The sequence below is a fragment of the Narcine bancroftii genome, chromosome 9, assembly GCF_036971445.1.
Source record: "Narcine bancroftii isolate sNarBan1 chromosome 9, sNarBan1.hap1, whole genome shotgun sequence".
Lineage (NCBI taxonomy): Eukaryota > Metazoa > Chordata > Chondrichthyes > Torpediniformes > Narcinidae > Narcine > Narcine bancroftii.
The window spans coordinates 36,585,118-36,610,646 of record NC_091477.1 but is presented as its reverse complement, the minus strand read 5'-3'; the positions used below and the strand labels follow the sequence as shown (position 1 = coordinate 36,610,646).

At 36.7% G+C, this 25,529-nt stretch overlaps 1 protein-coding gene across 9 annotated transcripts in view; it reads right to left on the bottom strand.

The window, feature by feature from the left end:
• LOC138743429 (beta-2 adrenergic receptor-like) overlaps positions 1-25,529 on the bottom strand; it is a 98,626-nt gene that overhangs the window by 62,544 nt on the left and 10,553 nt on the right. For 4 of the 9 annotated variants that reach the window (XM_069898808.1, XM_069898809.1, XM_069898805.1 and 1 more), the window contains exon 4: positions 17,634-17,727. The exons of 2 other annotated variants lie outside the window; for them this stretch is intronic. The gene's annotated coding sequence lies outside the window, so the exon portion shown is untranslated. Of the gene's footprint in view, positions 1-14,815; positions 17,728-25,529 lie in introns of those variants that run through there. 3 more of the 9 variants (XM_069898806.1, XM_069898807.1, XM_069898812.1) reach the window with 3 other exon arrangements.

Below are 25,529 nucleotides of genomic sequence, written 5' to 3'. Positions count from 1 at the left end.
TCAGAATGCAGTGAATCTCCTTAAAGCCTACTATGATAGGCCTCAGAATACTCTGTATGCAAGACACCAGCTTCACATTCAGAAGCAACAAGCAGGAGAGAGTGTAGACGTATTCATGCTCACCCTGAAAGGTGTCTGCGCCACCATCAGTGCTGAAGCCCACCGCGAGTCCCTGATGTTAGACGCATTTGTAAACGGTCTGGAGTCTGGATACATTAGACAGCATCTACTGGAGACTCAGGGCTTGACTTTTAATGCGGCTCTGCAACAAGCGAAGATGCTCCTAACTGCATTACAAGGGGGTGAAAGCATTTGAGCAAGAGGTGTGAAGTGGCACCCCCTCAAATCGACCCATAGTGAAGATTCACTACTGAGTTCAACGAAAATACGACGCAAAAGCTGGCCCCCGAAGTGTTATTTCTGCAGTTTGGCACTACATGCCCGCAAACGGTGCCCTGCAAGCCAAGATACCTGCACCCAACTGCTGGAAGAAGGGCCTTTAGGCAAAAACGCCGAGCTAGAAAGTCAACATCTGGCACTCACGACAAGCAAAGAAAAAAGGAAAAGTGCCCAAGCGCTGATACTAAGCAAAGTCACCGTCATAACGCCATGATGCTGGGCTGGAGAGTCAATGACTCATCTAGCCCGATTTCGGCTTCTTCGACTTCTGAATCATCCAGCGACGAGGCATGGCCCTATATGCCAATGCCAAAAGGGGATCCAATCCTGGCTTCTATGAAGGTAAATCAAGATAAATCCTATGACCTGCAGCCGTCCACGATGAAAGTGAAGGTTATTGGGCAGCATATTAACTGTTTATTTGACTCAGGCAGTACAGACAGTTACATCCACCCTTCGACCACTAAAGCACTAAATCTTGCGTTTTACCCATCTAAATGCTCGATCACGATGGCTTGCTCAGGACTAGAACAAGATACGACAAGTTATTGCAGAATTAATTTAAAAAAACATGACAATGAGTAATCTGATTTCAAGATAAGCTGTGTACTCCTTAGCCTATGCGCTCCTATCCTTCTGGGTCTAGACTTTAAATGCCAAATGAAAAGTATCGAATTGGCATTTAACGGCTCCTTCCCATCAATCACTGTCTCGTCAAAGTAGTTTTGCGGTTTGTCAACACTAAAGATTAAATCCCCTTGTCTCTTCAATAATTTGACCTCTGATTGTAAACCAAAAGCTACAAAAAGTAGGCGCTACAGTAAAGAAGAAAGACTCTTCATTAAAGACAAGGTTAAGAACTTGTTAAAGGAGAATGTCATCGAGCCCAGCACAAGTCCTTGGCCCGCTCAAGTAGTAGTGCTTAGAAATGGCATGAATCGTAGAATGGTCGTGGATTCCAGCCAAACCATAAACAGATACACTCAACATACCCCTAGCCTTGCATTTTAGACACGGTCACTCAAATTGCTCAATACGAGATATACTCTATTATTGATCTGAAATCAGCTTCCAACCAGGTTCCCATCCATAAGGATGAAAGGAAGTTTACTGCTTTTGAGACAGATGGCAAACTCTTCCAGTTTAAGAGAATTCCTTTTGGTGTCACTAACGGAGTATCAGTTTTTCCAAAGAGAAATGGATAAGTTAGTAGACACCTACAAGTTGCCGGCCACTTTACCATATTTGGACAACGTTACCATCTGTGGCAAAGACATGAATGATCATGATCTAAATTTGCAAAGGTTCCTACAAGTAGCCAAATCCTTGCGATTAACTCTAAATGATGACAAGTATGTGTACCGCACAAAGAAACTGCCAATATTAGGCTATGTAGTAAGTAAGGGAGAAATTAGTCCAGACCCTGAGAGAATCCGACCACTCATGGAGATGCCCTCGCCATCAACACAAAAGGCCCTCAAGCGTTGTTTACGATTTTTCTCAATGGGTACGAAGATTTATGGAGGGGGTAAAAAGTCCACGTCAGCTGCAGGCTCGTTTGTGGCTGACAAGTCCGATGCGGGACAGGCAGACACGGTTGCAGCGGTTGCAGGGGAAAATTGGTTGGTTGGGGTTGGGTGTTGGGTTTTTCCTCCTTTGCCTTTTGTCAGTGAGGTGGGCTCTGCGGTCTTCTTCAAAGGAGGTTGCTGCCCGCCAAACTGTGAGGCGCCAAGATGCACGGTTTGAGGCGTTATCAGCCCACTGGCGGTGGTCAATGTGGCAGGCACCAAGAGATTTCTTTAGGCAGTCCTTGTACCTTTTCTTTGGTGCACCTCTGTCACGGTGGCCAGTGGAGAGCTCGCCATATAACACGATCTTGGGAAGGCGATGGTCCTCCATTCTGGAGACGTGACCCATCCAGCGCAGCTGGATCTTCAGCAGCGTGGACTCAATGCTGTCGACCTCTGCCATCTCGAGTACTTCGACGTTAGGGATGAAAGCGCTCCAATGGATGTTGAGGATGGAGCGGAGACAACGCTGGTGGAAGCGTTCTAGGAGCCGTAGGTGGTGCCGGTAGAGGACCCATGATTCGGAGCCGAACAGGAGTGTGGGTATGACAACGGCTCTGTATACGCTTATCTTTGTGAGGTTTTTCAGTTGGTTGTTTTTCCAGACTCTTTTGTGTAGTCTTCCAAAGGTGCTATTTGCCTTGGCGAGTCTGTTGTCTATCTCATTGTCGATCCTTGCATCTGATGAAATGGTGCAGCCGAGATAGGTAAACTGGTTGACCGTTTTGAGTTTTGTGTGCCCGATGGAGATGTGGGGGGGCTGGTAGTCATGGTGGGGAGCTGGCTGATGGAGGACCACATTATACTGACAAAGCACGACCATTTTTTAAAACCACCAATTTTCCTGAGTGATGAGGCTCTCTGAGCTTTTTAAAAACATTAAGCAAAATATAGCTAAGGCCTCCATGTCTGCAATTGATGAGGATTTACCTTTTCAAGTGGAATCGGATGCATCAATTTTGCTCTAGCTGCCACATTGAATCAGGCTGGCAGACCTGTAGCTTTCTTTTCCCCACACACTGTATGGGCCAGAATTGAAACACTCATCCATTGAAAAGGAAGCACAAGCGATTATAGAAGCTATCTGCTACTGGAGGCATTTTTTTTTAAGCTGGCAGGAAGTTCACCTTGCTAACTGATCCTTTAGGGATCTTGCTTCACCAGGGGTTCTGCTTACAGCTTCTAACCATTTCCCCGCTCTCACTTGTCTTCAGAACATGTACCTGTCCCTGAAATCCAGTCTGTAATACACAGAGACTTACCTCAAACAACACCTGCTACTAACCAATCCTCATCTCCTGAAAAGGAGGCTTCTCCTGTGAGTTTACAGGAGCCCTCACCAATTATTCTGTGTCAGACTCAAAGTTTCAAGGCCACCCCAACGGCTTACTTATGATAAATTTTAATTGCAGCATTTCTCAGTTTTTTTTTTAAACTACTGATTTTCTCTTTTCTTCTGTAGTGTTTTATCCCTTAGATTTTTTGCTATTACTTAAAATTGGTTAATTTTAGGGGGTAGTGATGTAATGTATTATGCTGACTACTTGCTATTGGTTAGCTCTATCCTACTGGTATAACAGGTGGTGTAACATATCCCACTGACCAGTAGAGGTGGCTTCTGCTGTTAATAAAAGCCCATAGTATGATACAAGTCTGGTCCATGTCTCTGGCATATCAATGCCATCTGTAAGAGGCAGTGTCTTAAGAAAGCAGCCTCTATTCTCAAGGACCCCCACCACCCAGGCTATGCTCTCTTTACTCTGCTATCATTGGTAGAAGGGTAAAGGATTGTGAAGATGAACACTCAGTGGTACAAGGACAGCTTGTTCCCCTCTGCCATCAGATTCCTGATTGAACCATGAACCACAAACAGTGCCTCATTTTGTCTTTTTCTTGGACCATTTTTATTTTGTAAGATGGTTTATAGAAATTTTTGCATTATGACGCTACTGTAAAGCAACCAATTTCATGAGAATAAAATCGGATTCTGAAGTGGTAGAATCAGTGGAGGGTGGATGCAAAGAATAAAACTGATTTCATATAATGGGTGCTTAATGGTTGATGTAGGCTTCTTCACTCAAAAAGCCCACTTCTATGCTACACAATTCAAAGGATGAAGCAAAGCATCACCTGCTCTCCATTTTTCTTCGGGGTTGGCCTTCTTCATGGAGGAGTCACAGAAGTCATACTTGTGGTTGAATGTTCAACCTTACCAATCGACTCACCATCTCACAGATATAAACATTGCAAAGTATTTGGATTAACTAGTCCAACTTACTCCTTATGAAAGTGAAATTCAATAGTTTTAACATGATTTTTAATTAAATCTAGCCTATTTTGAAGCAATTATTTAAACATTCTTAAAGATTCTCCCTTGCTTAACTTTCAAATCTAATAGCCTCTATGGAACATTTTCTAACATTATTCACAGGTTAAAAATGTTCTATTACAACCCTTGATTCTATTACATTAACAGGAATCGGGCACAGAACAGATCCTTCTTGAAGGGAAATAACTGGTTTCAGTATCAAAATGTGAGAAATATCAAAATTAAAGGGATAAACAACCATTGAGGATTGGAATGGTGACCATCTGTTCCTTGTTTTTTGGGGGTTTACTTTGGTTCTGCTTTCAATCACAATAATGTTTCAGATAATGTAGCACAGATATTTAAAAAAGTCAATTAATCTGGCTGAGGTTCTCTTATTCCACTAAAAATGATTTAATTTCCAGTTGAATTTTTTTTTTTTTTCATAAACAACTTTGGGCATCTTTAGATCCCTGGCATTATTTTTGAATTTGCATACTCATATACAAACACTGCAAACATAATCAACCTCCACCCCCAAATTATAGTCTTATGTAATTTTATTTATTTCCTTCCACTATCACTTTCTCCTATTCTAATATCTTTTCCGCTTATTAATTTACTATTTTGAACACACTTTCACTCACTCATATCTTAGTTTACCCTCTCCTCTCAGAAACCCTGCTCACTGTCTCAGCCCATGGATAGTAAAACCCATCATTTGTCTGTGATATTGCTAAATATCTCATTTTACCAGGTTCCCAAGAGCACAAAGCCTTGCCAATATGACTTTTGCTATAAGGAGATATAGTGCAACAGCTTGGTGCATTCAGCATGCAAAAATAGGTCTTTGAATCATTAACCAACTTGAAAAAAGATGGTGAGTATTCAGTAAAAAGAACACTCCTAATTATAAAGATTTATGAAAGCTTTAGTGTTAAGGTTGACCATAACAAATTGGTTAATGGAGCAGAATGTACTTTATAAACAATAATGAGGATAATAAATTGGGCAAAATCTTCCAGTGAGTACAATTGCTCCCACGCGAACTGTCCAACAGTAGATCATTGGTTCTTCATTTGAATGAATGGAACAATGCAAGAAATCTTAATTTGTGCCAGCAACTTCTTTAGCACTAAAGATTCAATGTTCCATGTGTAGAATTTCATTACTTTGACATGTTGGAATTTTTTTGAAAACAGTCCCTCCCCCCACCCCCGTCCTACTTGCCTATGCCGATCAAGTTCTCCACTTCAGCTCATCACATTTGTTTGCATTTGACCTATATCCCTCTAAAGTTCACCCATCCATGTCCCTGCTAAATGTCTTTGCAGCTGGACCGCCTCTACTACTACCTCCAGCAGTTCACCCCACACACACATTATCCCGTGTGGGGGGATAAAGTGCCGCTCAGTTCCCTTTTAACAATTTCCCCTGTCTCCTTAAATCTTATGCCCTCTAGTTTTAAACTCTCAACATTTTCTCTCTCTTTTAACCCCCTCCTTAGAAACACTTGGAAGTGCAAGCCAGACTAGACAACAGACTTTTCAAACTTCACATCTAATTCCATGTTGTTATTCCCTTTAGTTTATGAAATTGAACAGCTGGTTAAAAAAAAAATATTTTTCTTAAGTCTGACATTCAAATGCATCTTGTCACCTTCCTGCAATGGTCTCCGCCCACATGTAAATTTCCTTCATTAAATGGGAAATATGTTTCCCAGTTCAGTGGCTTAAATATTACTTTCTAAAATTGTATCAAATTTAAATTAATTCACCTAATATTGGATTTAATGCAGTTACTTTTTAGTGATTTTTTAAACAACATTGGTTAAGTTTATTCCTGCCTAATGAGGAGAACTGAAATTCACAGTATGCAATCCATGCAACAAAGGTTCAATAAAAAAATAATTTCTAAGCTTGAGAGCAAGTATTGCTTTTCATGGTGAACAAAGATTGCTAAGGTTCACTTAAGGCAAGAGTGTCTTTTGTATGAAATAAATCTAAAAGGAAAGCAAGTCAAAATGGAATGTGCTATGTAAATATTAATGTGCCACAAACAAGTTTTTTTCTGTAAAATAGCCTTAGAACGTAATGACTAATAATTTGAGTTTCATTGCTGTTTGATATGTCATTTTTAAAACATTGTCACAGAAAGGTTATCAATTCAAAGATGCATTATGTTAAAACTTGTCATGCCTCTGAAGAAACTTTGGATCATTTGCCAGCTGAAGTGGTGAATGATGATCAATTTTAATTTTTAAGAAAATTAGACAGGTACATGGATTGGAGAGGTATGGAGGGCTATAGTCAGAGTCCAGGTCAGTGGGACTAGGTAGAATTTGGCACAAACTAGAAGGGCCAAAGGGCCTGTTTCTGAGCAGTATTGTTCTGTAGTTTTATGATTCTGTGTTTACTTGTACCTTAAAACCTGCCTTATTTAGTTACTTTATTTTGTTGTTCATTTTTTAAATAAAAGTTTGTGTTAGATGACTTCTGGCCACTTTCCTTGCTCCATTGGCACACATCACAGGATCACAGCATTTTATGACTTTTAATCATAATATAAAAGTAAAAAGAAAATAAAACATACTTTTGGTGATTTCAGTAAATTGGGGAGTTGTCAGCCCTGGCTAAACCCAAATCAAATATTGGTATGCAGAATGAGAATGAATGATATTCAGCTGCAAGCCAGGTATTTTATGGGTGAAGTTGGGAGGTAGGTGTGGGTTGAAGTGAGCCACTAATGCCATAACTCCCTAGAAACTAAAGTGGGAAAAATAAGATGAAACATCAGAATAGGTGGAATGACAAACTTCAGTTCAATTATTCTGGGGTACCTGGCTGAAAATTTAAAAAGTAATAGATTCAAAATTCCTTGATTGCCATGTGATAAAACAGGCATAATATTACATGAAATTTCCTTTAGTCTGCTGTAAAACAGACAGATTTGCCATCAGCACAAATTACCTGGTGCCTCTTATAGCCAGAGAAAGGGAACCAAATAGTGTCTTTCTCCTTCCCCTCACCCTCCACCCCCCCCCCCAAGTCACCGCATGCCCATCGTTTCACTTCCAGCATTACTCCTGTAGCCTCCGCGGCCACACAAACTCCAGTCCAAACCACTGGCAACCTGAGCGTCAGCCCCAAATCTCTAACACAATCAGGGAGCCTTCAGAGCTCTCAGCTCCCTCTCATATCCTGATTCCAACATCTGAATAAAGGTGATAAGAGACAAAGAAACAGTCCAAGAATAGTCCTAGACATTTTTCATCTTCATCCCACCAACAAACAGATTCACAGTGGAGCAGTGATGCGGATTTGATTCCAAAATGAAAATCTACTGGCGGAGGTGCAGGGAATGAATTAAATACTCGTTTACTTCTCATCAGTAATTACCATAGAAGAGAACTTTGCTGAAGCTGTGATAAACGAGGCTGAAGGGAATGAGTTTGAGGCACATTAAAAAGAGGAAAAGCTAGAAGGCATCACAAATAGGACTGAATTTCAATCCTTTGTCAAGGAACAAATGGAGGACAAATCTAACAATTCAGCATAATCAGTTAAACGAAGGATAGGTGAAATATTACAAAACTATTATAGTAGAGAACTTCAACATCTTGCAGAAGCAATAAAATTAGAATTTATTGTCAAGAAATTTGTTGTTTTGCAGCAACATCACAATGCAAAAATTCTTTAAACCACATTTCAATAAGATGCAAGAAAAAGAAAGCAACATAATGTTTGTGGTTCATTGAGAAATCTAATGGCAGAGGGGAAGAAGCTGTTCTTGTACTGCTGAGTGCTAGTCTTCAGGCTCCTGTACCACCACCCCCCTTGCAGTGGTAGCAGAGTGAAGCATGCATCCTTGAGGTGCAACTGTATTAATTAATCGTGGAAAATGAAAATGGATTTAGTGCGGGCAAATTATGTTTGAAAATCCTAAGTGAGTCATTTGATGAAATAACTAAGAAGACGGGGAAGTGACTTTAGAACTACCAAAAGGCTTTGCAATTAGGTTCATCAGCCAAGCTTGAAGCCTTTGTTATATAAAGGGTGGTACCCTGTAATAGTGGTAGTTTTTTTTTTAAAAATTGGTTAAGGATAGAAAAAAAGAGATGTGGTGATTGACATTTTTAAAATGGAGTAGTATCCCTTGAGGTTCAATATCAAAATAAACACCTTCGTAGTGCATTTTGACGACACAGGTACAGATAATGTGAAACCCATATCTAACCTCAAGAGGATACATGCTAGTACGACAGGAGGATGAAATTGAACACGCAAAATTGTGAGATGATATGTTTTGATGGGTCAATACAATTTAATTTGTACAATTTTAAGAGGTGCAAGTATAGATTACAAAAAGCAGCAAAAACTGACTAGTACTAATCATAACTTTTGGGTTTGGAGATTGCTGATGTTTTGTACATTTTTATTCATTAATGGAAAGTGAGCATCATGGGTAAGACCAGACTTTATTATCTTTCATTGAATATATTACAGGTTATTTTGGAGGGCAGATAAAAGTCAATATCATTAGGAGTGGAGTTACATGAAGGTCAAAACAGTTTATAGTTACCATGATAAACTGGTGGATCAAATGGGTTTACAACTATGATCATTTAATAGTTATTATTGATACCAGCTTTATAACTAAAATTAATTCAATTGGGCAAGAAATTTCTGCTCTATTACTCTGCGACAGACAACAGAATAACCTAGTTGTTAAAATATTGTACGTTTAGTTCAAGTAACCAAGGTCATAGGCATACATCACTGAATTGAATTACATATCTGGTGTGTTGGGATGGAAATGCATTCCTCCACCCAATCATTAGTATAAACGACAATAAAACCCCAAGTATTGGGGGTTGTTGGATGCTAGCCAAGGGAATTTTCTGGCTTAAGATAATGTGTTGCGTGGTCGGCAAACTAACCACTTCTTGTTTGGCAATGTGGATATTAATATACTTGTGCTGACCAATGTATTCATTGATATCTTCAACATCTCTCTCCAGCAGGGTGAGGAAGCCATCGGTTTCAAACATACATCAATCATACCAGTATCCACGAGGAGTGTGATCACATGCCTCAATGACTATTGACCAGTGGCACTCACTTCCACAATGATGATGTTTTGAAAGGTTGAAGCATATCAACTCCTGTCTGAGCAGCAAAATAGATGTGCTCCAATTTGCCTCCCACAGTAACAGGTCTAAGGCAGAAGGCATCATATTGGCTCTACACAAAGCCCTGGAACACCCAGACAGCAAAGATGTGTACATCAGGATGGCCTTTTATCAACTACAGTTAGACATTCAACACCATCATCCCTTCAAAATCGAAGGGCAAACACCAAGACTTGGGCATCAATACCCCCAATGGGTAATTGAATGATGGATTTCCTCACCTCAAGATCACAATCAATGAGGATTGGTAGGAACATCTCCACATCTCCATCAGGACCTGAGCACCACAGGGCTGCATTCTTAACGCCCTTCTTGACTCGCTATACATCCACAACTGTGTGGCTCGGTATGATAAGAATATGTTTAGGAATTCACTGAAGCTACATGGCAGAGGTTACTACCAAAAAAAGGTGATATTTCAGCATACAAGGAGATTGAAAATTTGGCTGAATGTTGCACCAACAAGAACTTTGCAGTCAATGTCACCAAAACCAACAAGCTGATTATTGACCAGGAAGGGAAAATTACAGGTATATAATAATGGCTGGGGGGGGGGGGGGGGGAGAGAAGAGGGGAAGTCAGAGGAAGAGAACATGAGAAATTTCAAGTTTTGGGGAGTCACTACAGTACATTGGGGATCTTTAATGGATACAACACACTAATGGCATCATGAAGAAAGCATGTCAGCACCTCTACTTCCTCAGGAGTTTGTAGAGATGTGGTATGATATTGGAAACCCTGACAAATTTCCACACATTTATGGTGGAAAGTGTGATAACTGGTTGCATCATGGGGACACTGAGCAAAAATCCCTACAAAAGGCAGTGGACACAGTCCAGGATATCACAGAAAAAAACCCTTCCCATCATTGAGAACATCTACAGGGAACACCGTCAGAGAGCAGCAGCAATCATCAAGGATCTACACCATCCAGCAGATGCTCTGCTCTCGCTGCTACCATCAGGAAAGAGGTATGGGTGCCACAAGACTCGCACCACCAGGTTCAGGAACAGCTGCTACCCCTCCACCATCAGACTCCTGAACAACAAACTAATTTAAGGACTCTTACTTTTACACTTGATTTTTTTCCCCTCTGTATTGAACAATTTGTTTACATTTCTTTATTTGTTAATATATCTTCTCAAGTACAGCTTTTTTTGCACTTCCAATGTGGTAATTCTTCCTCACCCACAGATAAGAATCTCAGGGTTACATGTGATGTCATGCATGTACTCTGACAATAAATCTGACCTTTAATCTTTGAAAAACAAACTAGAAGATTTTGACAATTATATTTCATGAAATGAAGTGTAGTTCGTACATTTTAAATCTTGAATACTATCAAGATTAAACTTGGCAGGAAATAGATACAAAGATTACACTTTCTGCTCCATCAGACACTGGAGACTTCTACACAATTTACTGTGAGTCTAAATAATACTTCGATTAAATACAAAAATGCAGATTACTTCAAATTCTGGGAAAGTGGAAAGAAAAGTGGAACACACAAGAAATGTGAAATGGGTCAGACACGAGGAGAGAACAAGGGTCAACATTCCAGCTTTCATCAGAATTAGAGAAAGCTACAGATACAAAATTGTTTCATTCACTTTTGAGTCCTTAAGTTACATCCTTAACTTTAGGAAAGCATGTCATAATGTTTATGAAATTGGTCTGCGAAGCACAGGTTAGTCTTTGGTCTTCAGTGCAGAAAAACAAAAGGAACAAGAAAGATTCTGAAAGTCCACACTGCCAGTTTCTGTTAACAGACAACAGAGACCAGATGACAACCAAATAAGAGGGCCTATTAAAGATCGATGGAGTGGCCTCCTGACACATTTTATTCTCATGTTTCTTGGAAGAACGTTCAACTAGGAAAACAGAATTCCATCAGTAGGTAATCATAAAGTCAAAGGTGTTCAGGAAACTAATTACCATGGGTCAAATGAGTGAGTGGAAAAGATGCTGTAATTGCATATTTGATGTGAACCAGTTTGATCTGGTAGAAAACTCTCTCAGCATCCATTCAACCTGTCAATAAACCTCCAGGAGGCCCAATTGATAGTAACCAACTAGTGATGATTGAATAATGTCTACAGAATCACAAGAAGGAGAAAGTGTAGGAAACCAATCTTCCTTCATATCTTTTTTAACCAAGCAGGTTCTTTTTTTTTAACCTTGAAGAAAGTCTCAGACCTGAAACACTGGTTATGTATTTTACCTCTGATAAACATTGTGGGACCTGCTGAGTTCCTCCAGCATTTCTAGGTTTTTAACTTGTATTTTCGCAAGAAATTGAGGCTTCTTGTATCAATAGGACCACTGGCTTCAAGTGATATTTGCTAACATCTGGAGTTGAAGATAGGAAGAGGGCAATCAGCAGTTATGTCTGGAGGGGAGAAGGGTAGTAAAGGTATGAAAAAGGAGGTGACAAAAAAAGCCAAGAGGGAAGTGGTAAGTGAAGGAGGGAGTTGAGAGGCATGGGGAAAGTCCATGAGAAGGGGCAGGTAGGGAAATGAAGTGAGGAAAGAAAGATAGTAAAAAGGAAGGAGACAAAATAAAAGGTAGGTGCATGCATCTGTATCTCCAGAGGAGAACAAGCTAAATATGTGCCACAAACCTAGATCTCCAGTTATCATTCGACCTTTGCATGTCTGTCAAATCATTCTGGCAGCTGCCACATAAAAAACCATCTCTTATTAAAATAATTCATACTGACATTCATCTTTCACCCCTTAAGGACTGGAATAGAACCAACAGGTGCCTCAAGGAAAGTTACATTTCTTAAATTATATGATCTTTGTGCAATGAAAATGGTTAAAAAAAATTCATAATTTATTATTATTGTTATTTTTTTTAAGTACCATTTTTATCATTCTAAATCACCCAGAATAGAGGTAAGAGGTAGATAGCTTTTTTTCAAACTTGGTGTTTGGACAAAATGATCGACAGCTTGACTTGGTGAGAAGAGCAGCAGGCAAGTTGTGAAAAGCAGAAGTGGAATACAGAACAAAAATCATCACATGCTTAATTATTACTGTCACCCAGGAATACAGGTCAAAGGTTATCATGTGGCGGCACACGTCCTCATGGCGAACTGGCCCCGCTTGTATCGCCACGTGGCAGGGCAGCCATGGGGAAATGCCATTGTCAGAGGTTTCTCTCTGACTCCAGCATCCCTTCCAGCGCGCACCCTGGGCAGCGATTATGATGTCACAATGCACCAGGTAACTGAACTCATGCTGCCCTTAAAGGGACACACTGAATCTGAATAAAAAGTCATTAACGACCCTCAACATGGTGGCTGTGTTTCTCCCACTGCTCACACCCCCACAATCACTTCATTATCAGAGCTACTCAGACTGATTTTTCATTTTGTACCTCTCTTCTAAAAGAAGTCTCCTCAAATATTTAATTCCCAACCTTTGTCATTTTGCAACCACATTTCTGCAATGGTTATTAAGAAATACTCATTTATTTCTATCCAAGCGATTGATTCACCTACTCTGTTACAAACATTATGCACAATCAAATAAACAGCTTCAAATTTTGTCATCTCACACCTAAATCCTTTATGCAATACTCATTTTCTAAACACCCCTCTCAACTTCTGCATTATAATCCTGTCACCATTATCTTAACCTTATTTAAACATTTCACTTACCAAAGCACTCAAACCAGGATGTACACACAAAAAAAATGTGCTTTTAGCTGAGACTTTGCATGTAGTTTTCCAGGAACTACCTCTTTCAAGTCAGCTGATTTCAATTAATTAGTTCCAGATGGTTTCTCAATTAACTAAGAAATTAAAGGCAACTTGTTTACCGGTTATTGTCACTGCAGATTAAAACTACAAGGTGAAAAGTTATTTGCAAATGTACACAAGTAAATTTTTAAAACAAAAACAAAAGTCCCCTTTACATGGAGTTCAGAGAACATGGAGCTAAAAATGTTATGCTTTTTGCAAGAACTACATTTTTAGATTTAAGTAATGTTCTAAATATTATTGATTAATACTTACAGGGTAGCAAAGGATTTGTGGTTATTGTTCCAAAGATCAATATTCTATTGCAAATTTATACCATCAGTCGTGATTTTCTATGTAATGGAGTGAACCACATAAAGACTTCCATCTTCTATCCCAAATTTTCTTCAACATCCTGTTTGCCTGCCCAATAATCGTCACACTTCATGTATATGGTGAGTCATTGCCACCCTTTGCAATCAATGGAAATAAACATTTTATCCACCAAGGTCACACTAAATTATTTAAAGTTGCATTGGAGTTTCTTAATGAATTCATCATTTTGCATCAGGATGCTTCTGGTTTTGACCTTCCACAAAGGTGATGGGCATCTCTCATTTGCACTCATGTAGTCTATGGCCCAAGTCCTTGAACCTGTTTAACAGTTACGTGGGTTTTGGATTCTTGGTGGGCTAATGAAAAAGCAAAACCTGTCCATTATGGAACATGCCTTTTCTCATTGCTAGAACAATAACATAATATCTATGGCATAATTACAAGGTTTCAACTTCAAATGTTGCTGTTCTCTAGCTATAACGGTTATAAAAAAAGAAGGGGGATTCAGATGAAAGGAAAAGTGACTGATTTAAAATTAGTTAGAGGAAATGACTGAAAGAGACAAAAACTCAACTTTATATTCTTGTATTTATCATAAATATTTAAAAAAATCCTTGAATCAACTAATAAATTGTAATTGGGAAAAAATATGTAATACATGGGAACACAAGAAACCACTTTCTAAAAATTCATAATAAAGAATTCATGTTAATAATGGAACAGATACAGGTTCTCGGCAATTCTACATTTGCTGAATAAATTTTATCTCAATAATAATGTAATAGTCTAGGATCCACATGTTTGAATGAATTAAATAAAATAGAGATAGGCTCAAAGCAAATTTAAAAATTACTGGATTGTAAAATAAAAGCATCTGGTTCACTAACATCTGAATATCTGAAATCTGACATCATTCTCTGGTTTAGGTATGACTTAATATCTACTGAAAAATAACAATTTCTTTATGCCTTCTGAATTGCCTAGAAAACTTTTGATGCCATGAAAATGTACCCTGAGACTAAATGATAGAACTTCCTATTTGTACTGTGGAATGAGATCTACCAAAAATGATTGCAGCAGTTAGAGAAAATAGCTCATTGTGACTTTCTCAAGTGCATTTAGGGATGGGCAATATATCTCTGCTTGCCATTGATGTCCACATTCCAAAAGTGAACACTATTACCACCAAATCAAATACTGACAATAACAATGTCCTTCAGCAAGGTCAAAATCCTTGAATTCTATTATAGTAGTGGTATTGCCTCGAAAATTGCAGAGGCTTCATGAGATAATCAACCATCATCTCTTCAGGGCAGACAGAAAATGCTACAATATCCAAACACTTTGGAAAAATACTCTGCCATCAGGTGAACACTTAAACAGTAACAAGTTAGAAAAGTCAAACAGAAACTCCACACAATTGGCATCAATTTATTTCAATTTTAAACAAAGTATAATGAGAGTCAGAAGAAAATACACTTGGAAATAGTATTCCTCAAGGAGCTCACCGGGTTGTTGCTTACGAGTGGCCAGGGGATGTCTGGCATAGATTGCATTCGTCCTGGGCTTGTACTGGCTCTCGAGCTTGTTAATGGCCTTCTTGTATGTCATGCAGCCCCTGATGATTGCGTAGTCGTGGTGGCCGACCCACGATCGTAGCAGGCGTAACTTGTCGTCGGCGGCACCCACCGCTTCAGCAGAGCAACCAGTGTAGCCAGAGCTCGAATCGAATCGGTCTGGTGCTTTGGGTGATTGCAGATCCATATCCAGCTTGTCCGGACTTAGCAACATCCATTGCGGTGAAAAGCTTTATGGTAATAAAATTGATACACTATCAATAACACCAAAAGACTGGAGTGACTAGTTGAAAAGAATTCACCACATTGTGGGGCTCTGACACTCTGTTGGCACCATTTTGATAACAACAGAGCTCTGGTGTACAAAGATATAATTGAAAACATGCAAAAAGATAGCACTATGGATGACTGTATTAAGAAAAAAGAGGAAGTGTTGATCTATAGAACAGAAAGTCAAGCTGTTGATGAAACTGGACATCCATGTTGTAAATGTGAGACATCTTACAGAAGCGTACAGTGTTGGAAATGACCACCATCCATGACCTGAAGAAACAGAGGGATAAAATGTTGAAGTTTGATGCTGAAAGGTGATGAACAGAAGTTAATGAAAAGTAGAAAAACACTGCATAAAGCTGAAAGTGAAGATCTTGATCGTGTATTGATGCAGTGGATCCCTCAGCGTCACAGTGAACACATGCCACTTAATGGTGCACTGATCATGAAACAAGCAAAGCTCTCTCATGATGAACTCAAAATTGAAGGGAACTGTGAATATTCAATAGGATGGTTGAATAAATTTAAGAAAAGACACAGCATTAAAATTTGAAAGATTTGTGGTGATAAAGCATCTGCTGATCATGAAGCAGCAGCGAAATTCATTGACAAGTTTGCCCAGATCATCGCTGATGAGAACAAGTTTATAATGCTGATGAACCATCACTGTTTTGGCATCATTTCTCCAGAAAGACACTGACTACAGCTGATGAGGCAGCCCCTGCAGGAATGAAGGATGCCGAGGACAGAATAACTGTGCTGGGTCGTGCCAATACAGCAGGCTTGCTTAAGCATAATAGGCAAAAGCTTGCATCCTCGTTGTTTTAAAGGAGTGAATTTCTTACCAGTCTATGACTATGCAAACAAAAAAGCACGGGTCACCAGGGATATCTTTTCTGATTGGTTTAACAAACATTTTGTCATGCTCACTGCAGGGAAGCTGGACTGAATAACGACTGCAAGATTTTATTATTCCTCAGCAATTATTCTGTTCAATCTCCCGCTGAAAATCTCAAAGATAATGTTCATTTTATGTACTTTTCCCCAAATGTGACTTCAATAATTCACCCATGTGACCAAGGTATCCTCAGATTTCTTGAACAACATGCTGTCAGCAGTGAACAGCGGCTTGGGTGTGGCAGATTTCCAAAAGGAGTTTAGCATAAAGTAAACTGTATATGCTGTTCCCAATGCTTGGAATACAGTGACTAAAGACACAGTTATACATGACTGGCACAACCTCTAGCCTGGAACTATGTCCAGAGATGATGAGCAAGATGGTGATTTTGAAAGATTCCGTACATCCGGTGAGTTGTGTGACCTCCTGACATATGCAAAAGATACAAGTTCAGAGTCTGTCAGTAAGCTGGAAGAAGTTTTTAACATCAATAATGAGGTTATCCGTTTGTTCGTTTACTGACTGATGGTAAAATAGCTGAAATTGTTCTGCAGCAAGGTGATCGCGATGAAGACGATTTAATACGGCAGAAAAAGTGCTTATAGATGACGTGTGTGATGGACTTATTGAAGGACAAGAAATCATGGCAGTTTATAAAATCAAACAGAGACTTGTAAGACAAAAACCATTGTTAAAGAGGTCAACAACACTGGAGGAAAGATTTGATAAAAGCCATCGAGGAGAATTTCTAGTGTTTGGTGGTGCATTTATCTTCTTTTGAAAGCAGATATCAAGTTTTTTTTGGTACGTATTAAACATTATTTCACGTGAATTTTACACTTGTGTCATCATGTCATTGTTTGTTATTGTTGTTTAACCGCTGATACAAATATTCTGATGCTACCGTGCTGTTTTGGGGTTTTTCAGTTTTGTTCCAAAAACCAAACAATGTCTGGTTCCAAGCATTTCGGACACAGGGTACTGTACCTGTACCATGAAAGAAAAACATACTGCAACCATAATATATACTTTAGTACTGCCAGTCTTTCTTATGTTATTGAAGAAAATCTAGAAAATAATATTGAAATATAAATGCCCTGTACTGCATTTTGCAGGAAAATGCAAGTTTTAATTGATCAATTCTTGTGGGTTTTGGAGTAGAACATCTGGATATTAAATAAATCTCAATGGGATCACCCGATTTCTAAGGGGAAATTGAATAGGGAATACTTGGCCATCGACATTTCCTTCACAGTGGTCAGCCAAAAAGCTATTTGATCCTGTTTCTTTTGGCGACTGGTCATGGGAAGGCTGCTTTGAAGGACAGGGCTAACTTACCTGTAAAATGAACAAATGTGACCATTTTCTGATGTCCAGCATATGAATTAACCTATTCCAAGAAAGATTTCAGTGTGCAAAAATCAGCTTGATGCTGGAAGACAGAACATAATAAATAATGACCATAGTAATTAGATTAGCAGCATATTATTTACAAATTCAATAATATGTAACTTGAAGCAAATTATATAATGGGGTAGGTATTCATTTTTAATGACAGTTGTTAAGTACCTCCTGGACATCATATAAACATTGATCTGGTAGGATATTTACATGTTGAAAATAGAGCATTCCTGGTTTTTCAACCTTGAAAGGAAACTAGAAATATTTTGTTTGGTTGCATGCAAATTTTTCCTTTTGTGTTTGGCCTAGTGGATGCTTCATAAATGCAAGTTATATTAATGTTCAACAGCATCATTTATTCACCAGACTCAAGCAATTTCCCAGGTATCTTCATTTTACACTGTGGTGTGAAAAGGCCTAGTGAATTTCCCCTCTTGTGTAGAAAGGGAACTGAAGTTTTCTAAAAAAACTTCCATGTTGGCAATTCTAGGATCTTTTTCTTTTACCATTTTTTTTCTAAATTGACACAATCATTAATGAGAAATAGATTGAGAATATGGGTTCAACTTAGAAAATTATTTGGGTTTAATAGTTTTTCTCTGGCTAGTCCCATTATAGATAATCATCTTTTCCAGCCGTCTCTGCTGGACTTTATTTTATTGCCTCTTTTGAACAATTATCAGCAAAATTTAATCTTTTTAACATACATCTTTTAGATATTTACAAATTAGACATTTTGTTCAGTCCAAGGTTTCTGATTTTCCTCGACTCTCAAATACTAATATTCCTGATTCATTTTATAAATTATGTTTTTTTTTCCCCCACAGTGGATTAATATCATATATTTATATTGATTTATTGGATTTAATATCAGTCTCAATGTCTGGGAATAAGAATGATTGAGAATGAGATTTGAACATAGCATTTTCAGATGAAGATTGGTACTCCACTCTCATTTTGATTAATAATTCTTCATTTTGTGTAAGGAATTGCTTATTACAATTTAAGGTGATACATAGAAAATATATGTCCAAATTAAATTAGCTCTTTTTTTTTTGCAGATATTGATCCATTATGTGAGAAATGTAGAATTTTGTGTGTGCCCGAATTTAGAGAGATTTTGGAAAGACATTTTTCAAACTCTATCAATGATTTTTAAGATTAAAATAGATCCATGCCCATAATTGCTTTGTTTGCTTTTTCATATGAGCCAGATATACCTCTGTCTGCAACTCAGGAGAAAGTTTTAGGCTTCAACACACTGATAGCCAGACAAGCAATTTTATTGAAATGGAAAGATGACTCTTCATTTACCCATACACAGTGGTTACATTAAGCTTGAAGAAAATTAGATACAACATTAAAGATAGAAAGTTTAAATTTGTAAAGGTGTGGGGCCCATTCATAGAATACTAACACGATTAGAAGAATTACCAATTTTGAATGTTCTGGAGATTCTATGTCTGATATCTGGAGGTCACCATTTGATCCATAAGTTCCCTTTTCTTTTACAAGGTTACCTTGATTAGAGGGAGGGGGTAGATTAGATTTAGTTTTTAGGGTTTTTTTTGTTTGTTTTTTTTTCTTTTTATCAATTTTTATTTGGATTAATTTGTCAACCATGGGTTTAACATGCTTATCATAAATTATTTCAATAACTTGCTTCTCATGTGGATTATATGAGATGACGTTATGTTTTCCTTAAAATTTTGTATGTAAGTTTATATGTTAACCTCAATAAAAATATTTATAAAAGAAAGAAAAGTCATTTAAAATAGGTAAAATCTTTAGATATGCAATAAAGTAAAGTTTCACATTTTCTGGCTGTAAATCATGGGAAAAGGTTTGGTGGGGGAATAAGAAAAAGGACAATCATTTCACTAAATTACTGTGATAAGTAATAAGTATTCCTCAGCAATCTTTCTTTAATATTTCATAAAAATACCTCTTGTGAAGCTATTTGGTGGACCCAGCCAAACAAATTATGATGAACAACATAGGGGAAGTTGTAATTTCAAAGATTCAGATCTTTAGCTTCTCCTCAAAAAATACTGACTTTTAGGACATGCCTATGAATGGACATCCTTGACCACATGTCTTCCAAAAATGTCAAAGTTGTAGGAATTGATGCTGAGAATTTCAACATTTCCACCCAAGATTTCAAATTACTCTGCAAAAGTTTTAATGTCTGTTCATTCTTTTTTTTGTCCTCAACTCCTATGAGAATAATTTTATCCTAAAAGAATGATATACCACTATCCATCAATTCTGCACTCTAATTAAAGAGGGTGGGGGCGTGCCACGTGATTATGTGAGGTTAGACTGGTAATCCCTGCTCTCCTCGAAAAAGTGTCAAAAAAAGTTACAGAAAGTACAAAAAAGAACTGTCTAAAGAGGTAAGAGATCAACATGCCACCAAAGAAAGATAAAGCTATCACTGTAATACAAGAAACAGAGCAAGAAAAAGAACAAGAAAAAGATGAAAGGATCCTGGAGCTGTCTACAAGTTAATATCCAAGGGAGAGAGGCCAGATACCAGGGAGACCTTGGTCACTGCTGTGCAAGTTCTCCCCCAACAATGGCCACCAACATCGAGTGAAGAAGTGACTCTGCGCATGGGTGAGGAGTTGTGCATGCGCAGAGCACATAAAAAATGGAGGAAATTTTTAAAAAGCTACAAGACACCCATAGCTCTAGCGATCATGAAGAGGACCTGGAAAAGCAAAGACCAAGAATGAGCTACTATTAAGAAAAAAGCAGAGAAGGTGCAGAAGTTTCCTTATCTTCTGAGGAAATGAAACAATTTTTAGTCTTTTCATCAATCTATGGTGGTGTTAACTGATGAAGTAAGGAAGAATGGTGACAAGATTGAAAGATTAATGCAACAGGTTGATGCATGATTTGAAATAGTGGATGGAAAAATTAAAGGAAATGAATTTGAGATTCAGAATATTAAAGACCAAATGAAGAAGGTACAAGCAGAAGCTGCTGCTAAGAATGATCATGCAAAAAAATAGACATACTGGAATATTTTAGTGGACGGAATAATATCAAGATTGTTGGACTTAGAGAAGATGATGAAAGTCAAGATATGAAAAAAAAAATTCTGCAACAATGGATACCAGAATCTTTGGGTCAGGCTGAATTCCAGGCATATTTGGAGATTGAGCAAGCCCCTCAGGCACTGACACCTAACCCTCAGCCTGGCCAAAGGTCCCATCTATTACTTGTCAGATTCCTTCGATATGAAGTAAGAGAGAAGATATTGGAGTTGGCAGCTAAGCAAGATAAAGAAAGATAATCACCTTTGATTTATAATGGAAATAAGATTCTCTTTTATCCAGGCATAAGTTTTGATTTGTTTAAAAAAAGAGTTTAATCCAGTTTAAAATGTGCTATGGAAAAAAGGTTATGCCTTTGTTTTGAGATATCCTGCTTTGTTGAAAGTTTTTGTCCCATGTGGGAGAAATAGATTTTTTTACAGAACGTAATGAAGCAAAGGTATATGCCGATTCATTGCCTGCTAAAGAACAATAAGTGATTGTTGATTCTTGAATTAATTATATAACTGAAAGAATTTTACTGTAACTGAAATTATCTTGTCTTTCGAGAGAATTGAAAAGTGGAAGAAGGTTTAACTTATAATGTACATGATCTAGTATATTTTGTTAAGATCTATGGATTATTGTTGAAAAGTCTATAATAAGGGATGGTATGGTATATTTAGGGTGTTAGTGGGGAGTATTAAGCTGACTACTGCAGAATCATGACTGTTCTATTATTCGCATCCTGTATAGATCAAGGGATTAGAGATGTTTTAACATCAGGCACCTCTGGGGATTTTCTTTACTTCTTCTTACTTCCCTTCACTATCTTCTCTTTTTATGTTCAAATCCTGGATTGTTTAAGGATGTAGTATGTTATGTAAGTAATATCAAGGGTGAGGGGGGGGGGGGAGGAGGAGGGGGGGAGACACTGGATGGAAATATGGTTTAATATTGGTGTTTAATGGCAGGGAAATTGAACTTTATTAATATTAATAGAATTCAGAATCCGATAAGGAGCAAAAATGTTATTAAGTTATATCAAAAAAGTTAAAGTGGATGTAGATTTTCTACAAGAAACTCATTTTACCAAAATAGAACATGCAAAGTTAAAGAGGGATTAGATAGGAATGGTATTGTCTTCTTCATTTAATTCTAAAGTCAGAAGGGTAGCAATATTAATAAATATAAGTTTACCAATTAAAATATTGGATACAACTATTGATAAAGTGGGAAGATATGTAATGATAAATTGTCAAATTTATTCAGAATATTGGGCATTAATGAATATATTTGCACCGAATACAGATGATGGAAAATTTATACAAGACATTTTTATGCAATTAGCTAATTCAAAGGTGAAAATAATTATGGGGGGGAGATTTCAATTTTACATTTGACTCAAAGTTGGATAGATCAGGTGGAATTATGGTTAAAAACAAGATAGTTACAACTGTGATAAATTTTATGAATGAAATGAAGCATTGATAGTTGGAGGATGATATACCCTACTACTAGGGATTATTAATTTTATTCTTTTAAACCTCAGACATAGTCACACATAGATACGTTTTAAATCTCTTCACAACTATCAGTGAACCAGTGCGGACTCGAAAGGCCAACATGGCCTGTTTCCGCTCCGTAAATGGTTATATGGTTAAAAAAGCATAAACTACAAGTAGGAGTTCAAAAGATTGAATACCAAACAAGAATATTACCAGAACATTCACCTTTCATTATGTCAATTGTATTGAAAGAAGAGCAGAATAAAGGTTATAGATGAAGGTTTAATACTGCATTGTTAAAAAGGCAAGATTTTTATGAATTTATAAGACAGCTGATTAAAAAAAATTCTGGACACTAATGAGCACTCTGTAACCGATAACATTTTTTTTGGGACTCTATGAAGGCTTATTTAAGAGGGCAAATAATAAGTTTTTTAAAAATGTGTGAAGTTAATCAAATGGAAAAATAATAAATTTGGAAAAAGAATTACATAATCAAGCAAATGATGAGAAATGAAGAATATTAGAATTTTTTTTAAATGAAATTTAATGAAATACAAAATATAAAGTAGAAAGAGATACAAGGCAAACTTGACAAAAATATTATGAGTTGGGGATAGAGCCCAAAAGGTTTTAGCATGGCAATTGAAGACAGAGCCATTGTCAGGAACAATAATAGCTGACAAAGAGGAATCAGGTCAACTTACACAAAACACAGGAAATAAATTATGTTTTTATTAAGTTTGATAAAAAATTATATCAATCGGAATCTTTGAAGGATGGAGATAAAATTGATGAATATTTATCACGAGTTACATTGTTGGAATTAAATATTGAAGAAAAGACCGAATTGATAACAGTTATTCTAAAAAAGGAAGGATCCTTTGCTTCAATCTCCACTTAGACCAATATCATTATTAAATACAGATTATATATTTTTTCCTAAATTATTAGCCAATAGATTAGCTAAATGTTTACTTAAATTGATAAATATGGACCAAACTGGTTTTATTAAAAATAGAAGATCAGCGGATAATATTGTTAAATATTTAAGTTTATTAAATGTAGCTCAAAAAAGAAAAATACCATCAGTAGCTTTGCCTTTAGATGCATAAAGAGCATTTGATAGATTAGAATGGGACTATTTATTTAAAATATTGAAGGCTTTTGGAATTCCAACAAATTTTATAAACTGGATAAGAACATTATGTTATCACCCAAATGCTAAAGTAGTTAACAAATAGACAAAAATCAAAACCTTTCTCATTGGAAAAATCATCTAGACAAGGTTGTCCATTATCATCTTTTTTATTTGCTTTGGCTATGGAGCCTTTTGCAAAGGTGATAAAAAGAGGTAATGAGATTAAGGGTTTTAAGATAGAAGATAAAGAAAAAATTAGTCTTTTTGCAGATGATGTTATATTATATCATACAAACCCTGAAATTTCATTTAAAAAAAGTACATTTGGTGGAGTATGGTTTAATATCAGGTTATAAAGTAAAAAAATTATGAAAGTGAAGTAATGCCAATGATTGAGACATATTATACTCAAATTAAGAAAGTGACAAGATTGAAATGGCAGAAGAAAGCAGTCAGATATTTAGGAATCAACATTGATAAGAATTTGAATAATTATTCAAATTGAATTACCTTTATTGAAGCAATTTTTTAAAAATGATTTAAGAATTTTACAAAATAAACAGATACAATATAATCTATCAAAAAACCCTACTACCCCCCCTCCCACCTCCCACTTAACCCACCCTCAACAACCCACCCCCCCCTTCAGAGCTTTAACAAAAAACACAATTATATTGGGTTTTAAATGGTGGCTGTTTGATGTACCATCCTTTTACATCTTTTAAAAAAAACATTTACTTAACCTTCAAACCCATACACTCCAATACAAACTCCATGTTTTAACAAAAAAAAGAATAATTATTCTGCAAATTATTAGTTATTTTTTCCAAATAAATACAGAATTGTATTTTGTTATGCCATCTTTGTATATTCAGTTCAACATCATTTTTCCAAGTAATAGCTATACATTTTCTAGCTACTGCCAACCCTAAACATACAAATGCAATTTGAGATTTATCCAATCGCAAACCTGTCATTAATGTATTCATATAGACATACCCATGGGTCAAGCTGTAGATCTATCTTAAATAAATCTCGCAAAAACTTAATAATTTTTCCCAAAAAGGTCTGACATTTGTACATTCCCTTACTGAATGTAAGAAAGTATCTGTCTGTTCTCCACATCAAAAACATAAATCTGATGAACTAAATTCATATTTTTTTCAACTTTTCAGGAGTTAACTACAACTGATGTAAACAAATTATAATTAACCAAACTATATTGTACATTGATTAACTTCATAACACTGTCATTGAAGAAAATTAAAGAAGATTTAAAAAGATGGAAGGAGTTACCAATTTCCTTAATAGGAAGGATAAATTGTTTGAAGACTAATATTTTTCCTAGAATACAATATCTATTCCGATCATTACCACTTTCTGTACCAGCAACATTTTTTTTCAAGATTTGAATAAAGATGTAAGAAAATGTATTTAGTGAGACGAAATGCCCAGGATAGCATTAGAAAAATTAACATGGAAATATGATCGGAGGGACTAAGAATGCCTAATTAAAAAAATTATTGTAAAGCAGCTCAACTTCGATTCTTGTCTTCCTGTTATCAGACTGGTGAAAAGATAGCATGTGTATACATTGAAATGAGTAAAACAGGAGAAAATAATTCTGAAAATATTTTGTATAAATGGCATGAAGAACTCTTGAAATGGAAATTAGAAACACCAATTTTGAAACATATACTTAAAGTATGGAATGGAATCCATATGGAAAGAAGAATGAAGAATTATCAAATAGCCAAAATGTAATTAAAGAAAATCCCTCTTATTCCTTTATAGTAAATAACTCATTTTTTGATATTTGGCATAACTGTGGAGTAAGAAGGATAAAGGAATGTTTTTTAGGTTCTGTTTTTTTGACATTGGAGCAATTGAAGTATATGCCAAATAATACTATTTTTTTCTTAGTATCAACTTAAATCAGATTTAAAAAGGAAGTTAGGATTGAATTTTAGATTACCTGAACAAAGTCAATTTGAATATTTAATAACTGATACATTTATTAAAAGATTTATTACTAACATTTATATAAAATTGCAGAGAAAAGACCTATTTAAATCTAAATTAAGATGGGAAAGAGATTTAAATACACAAATTTAAGAAGAAGTATGGTCAAAATTATGTCATA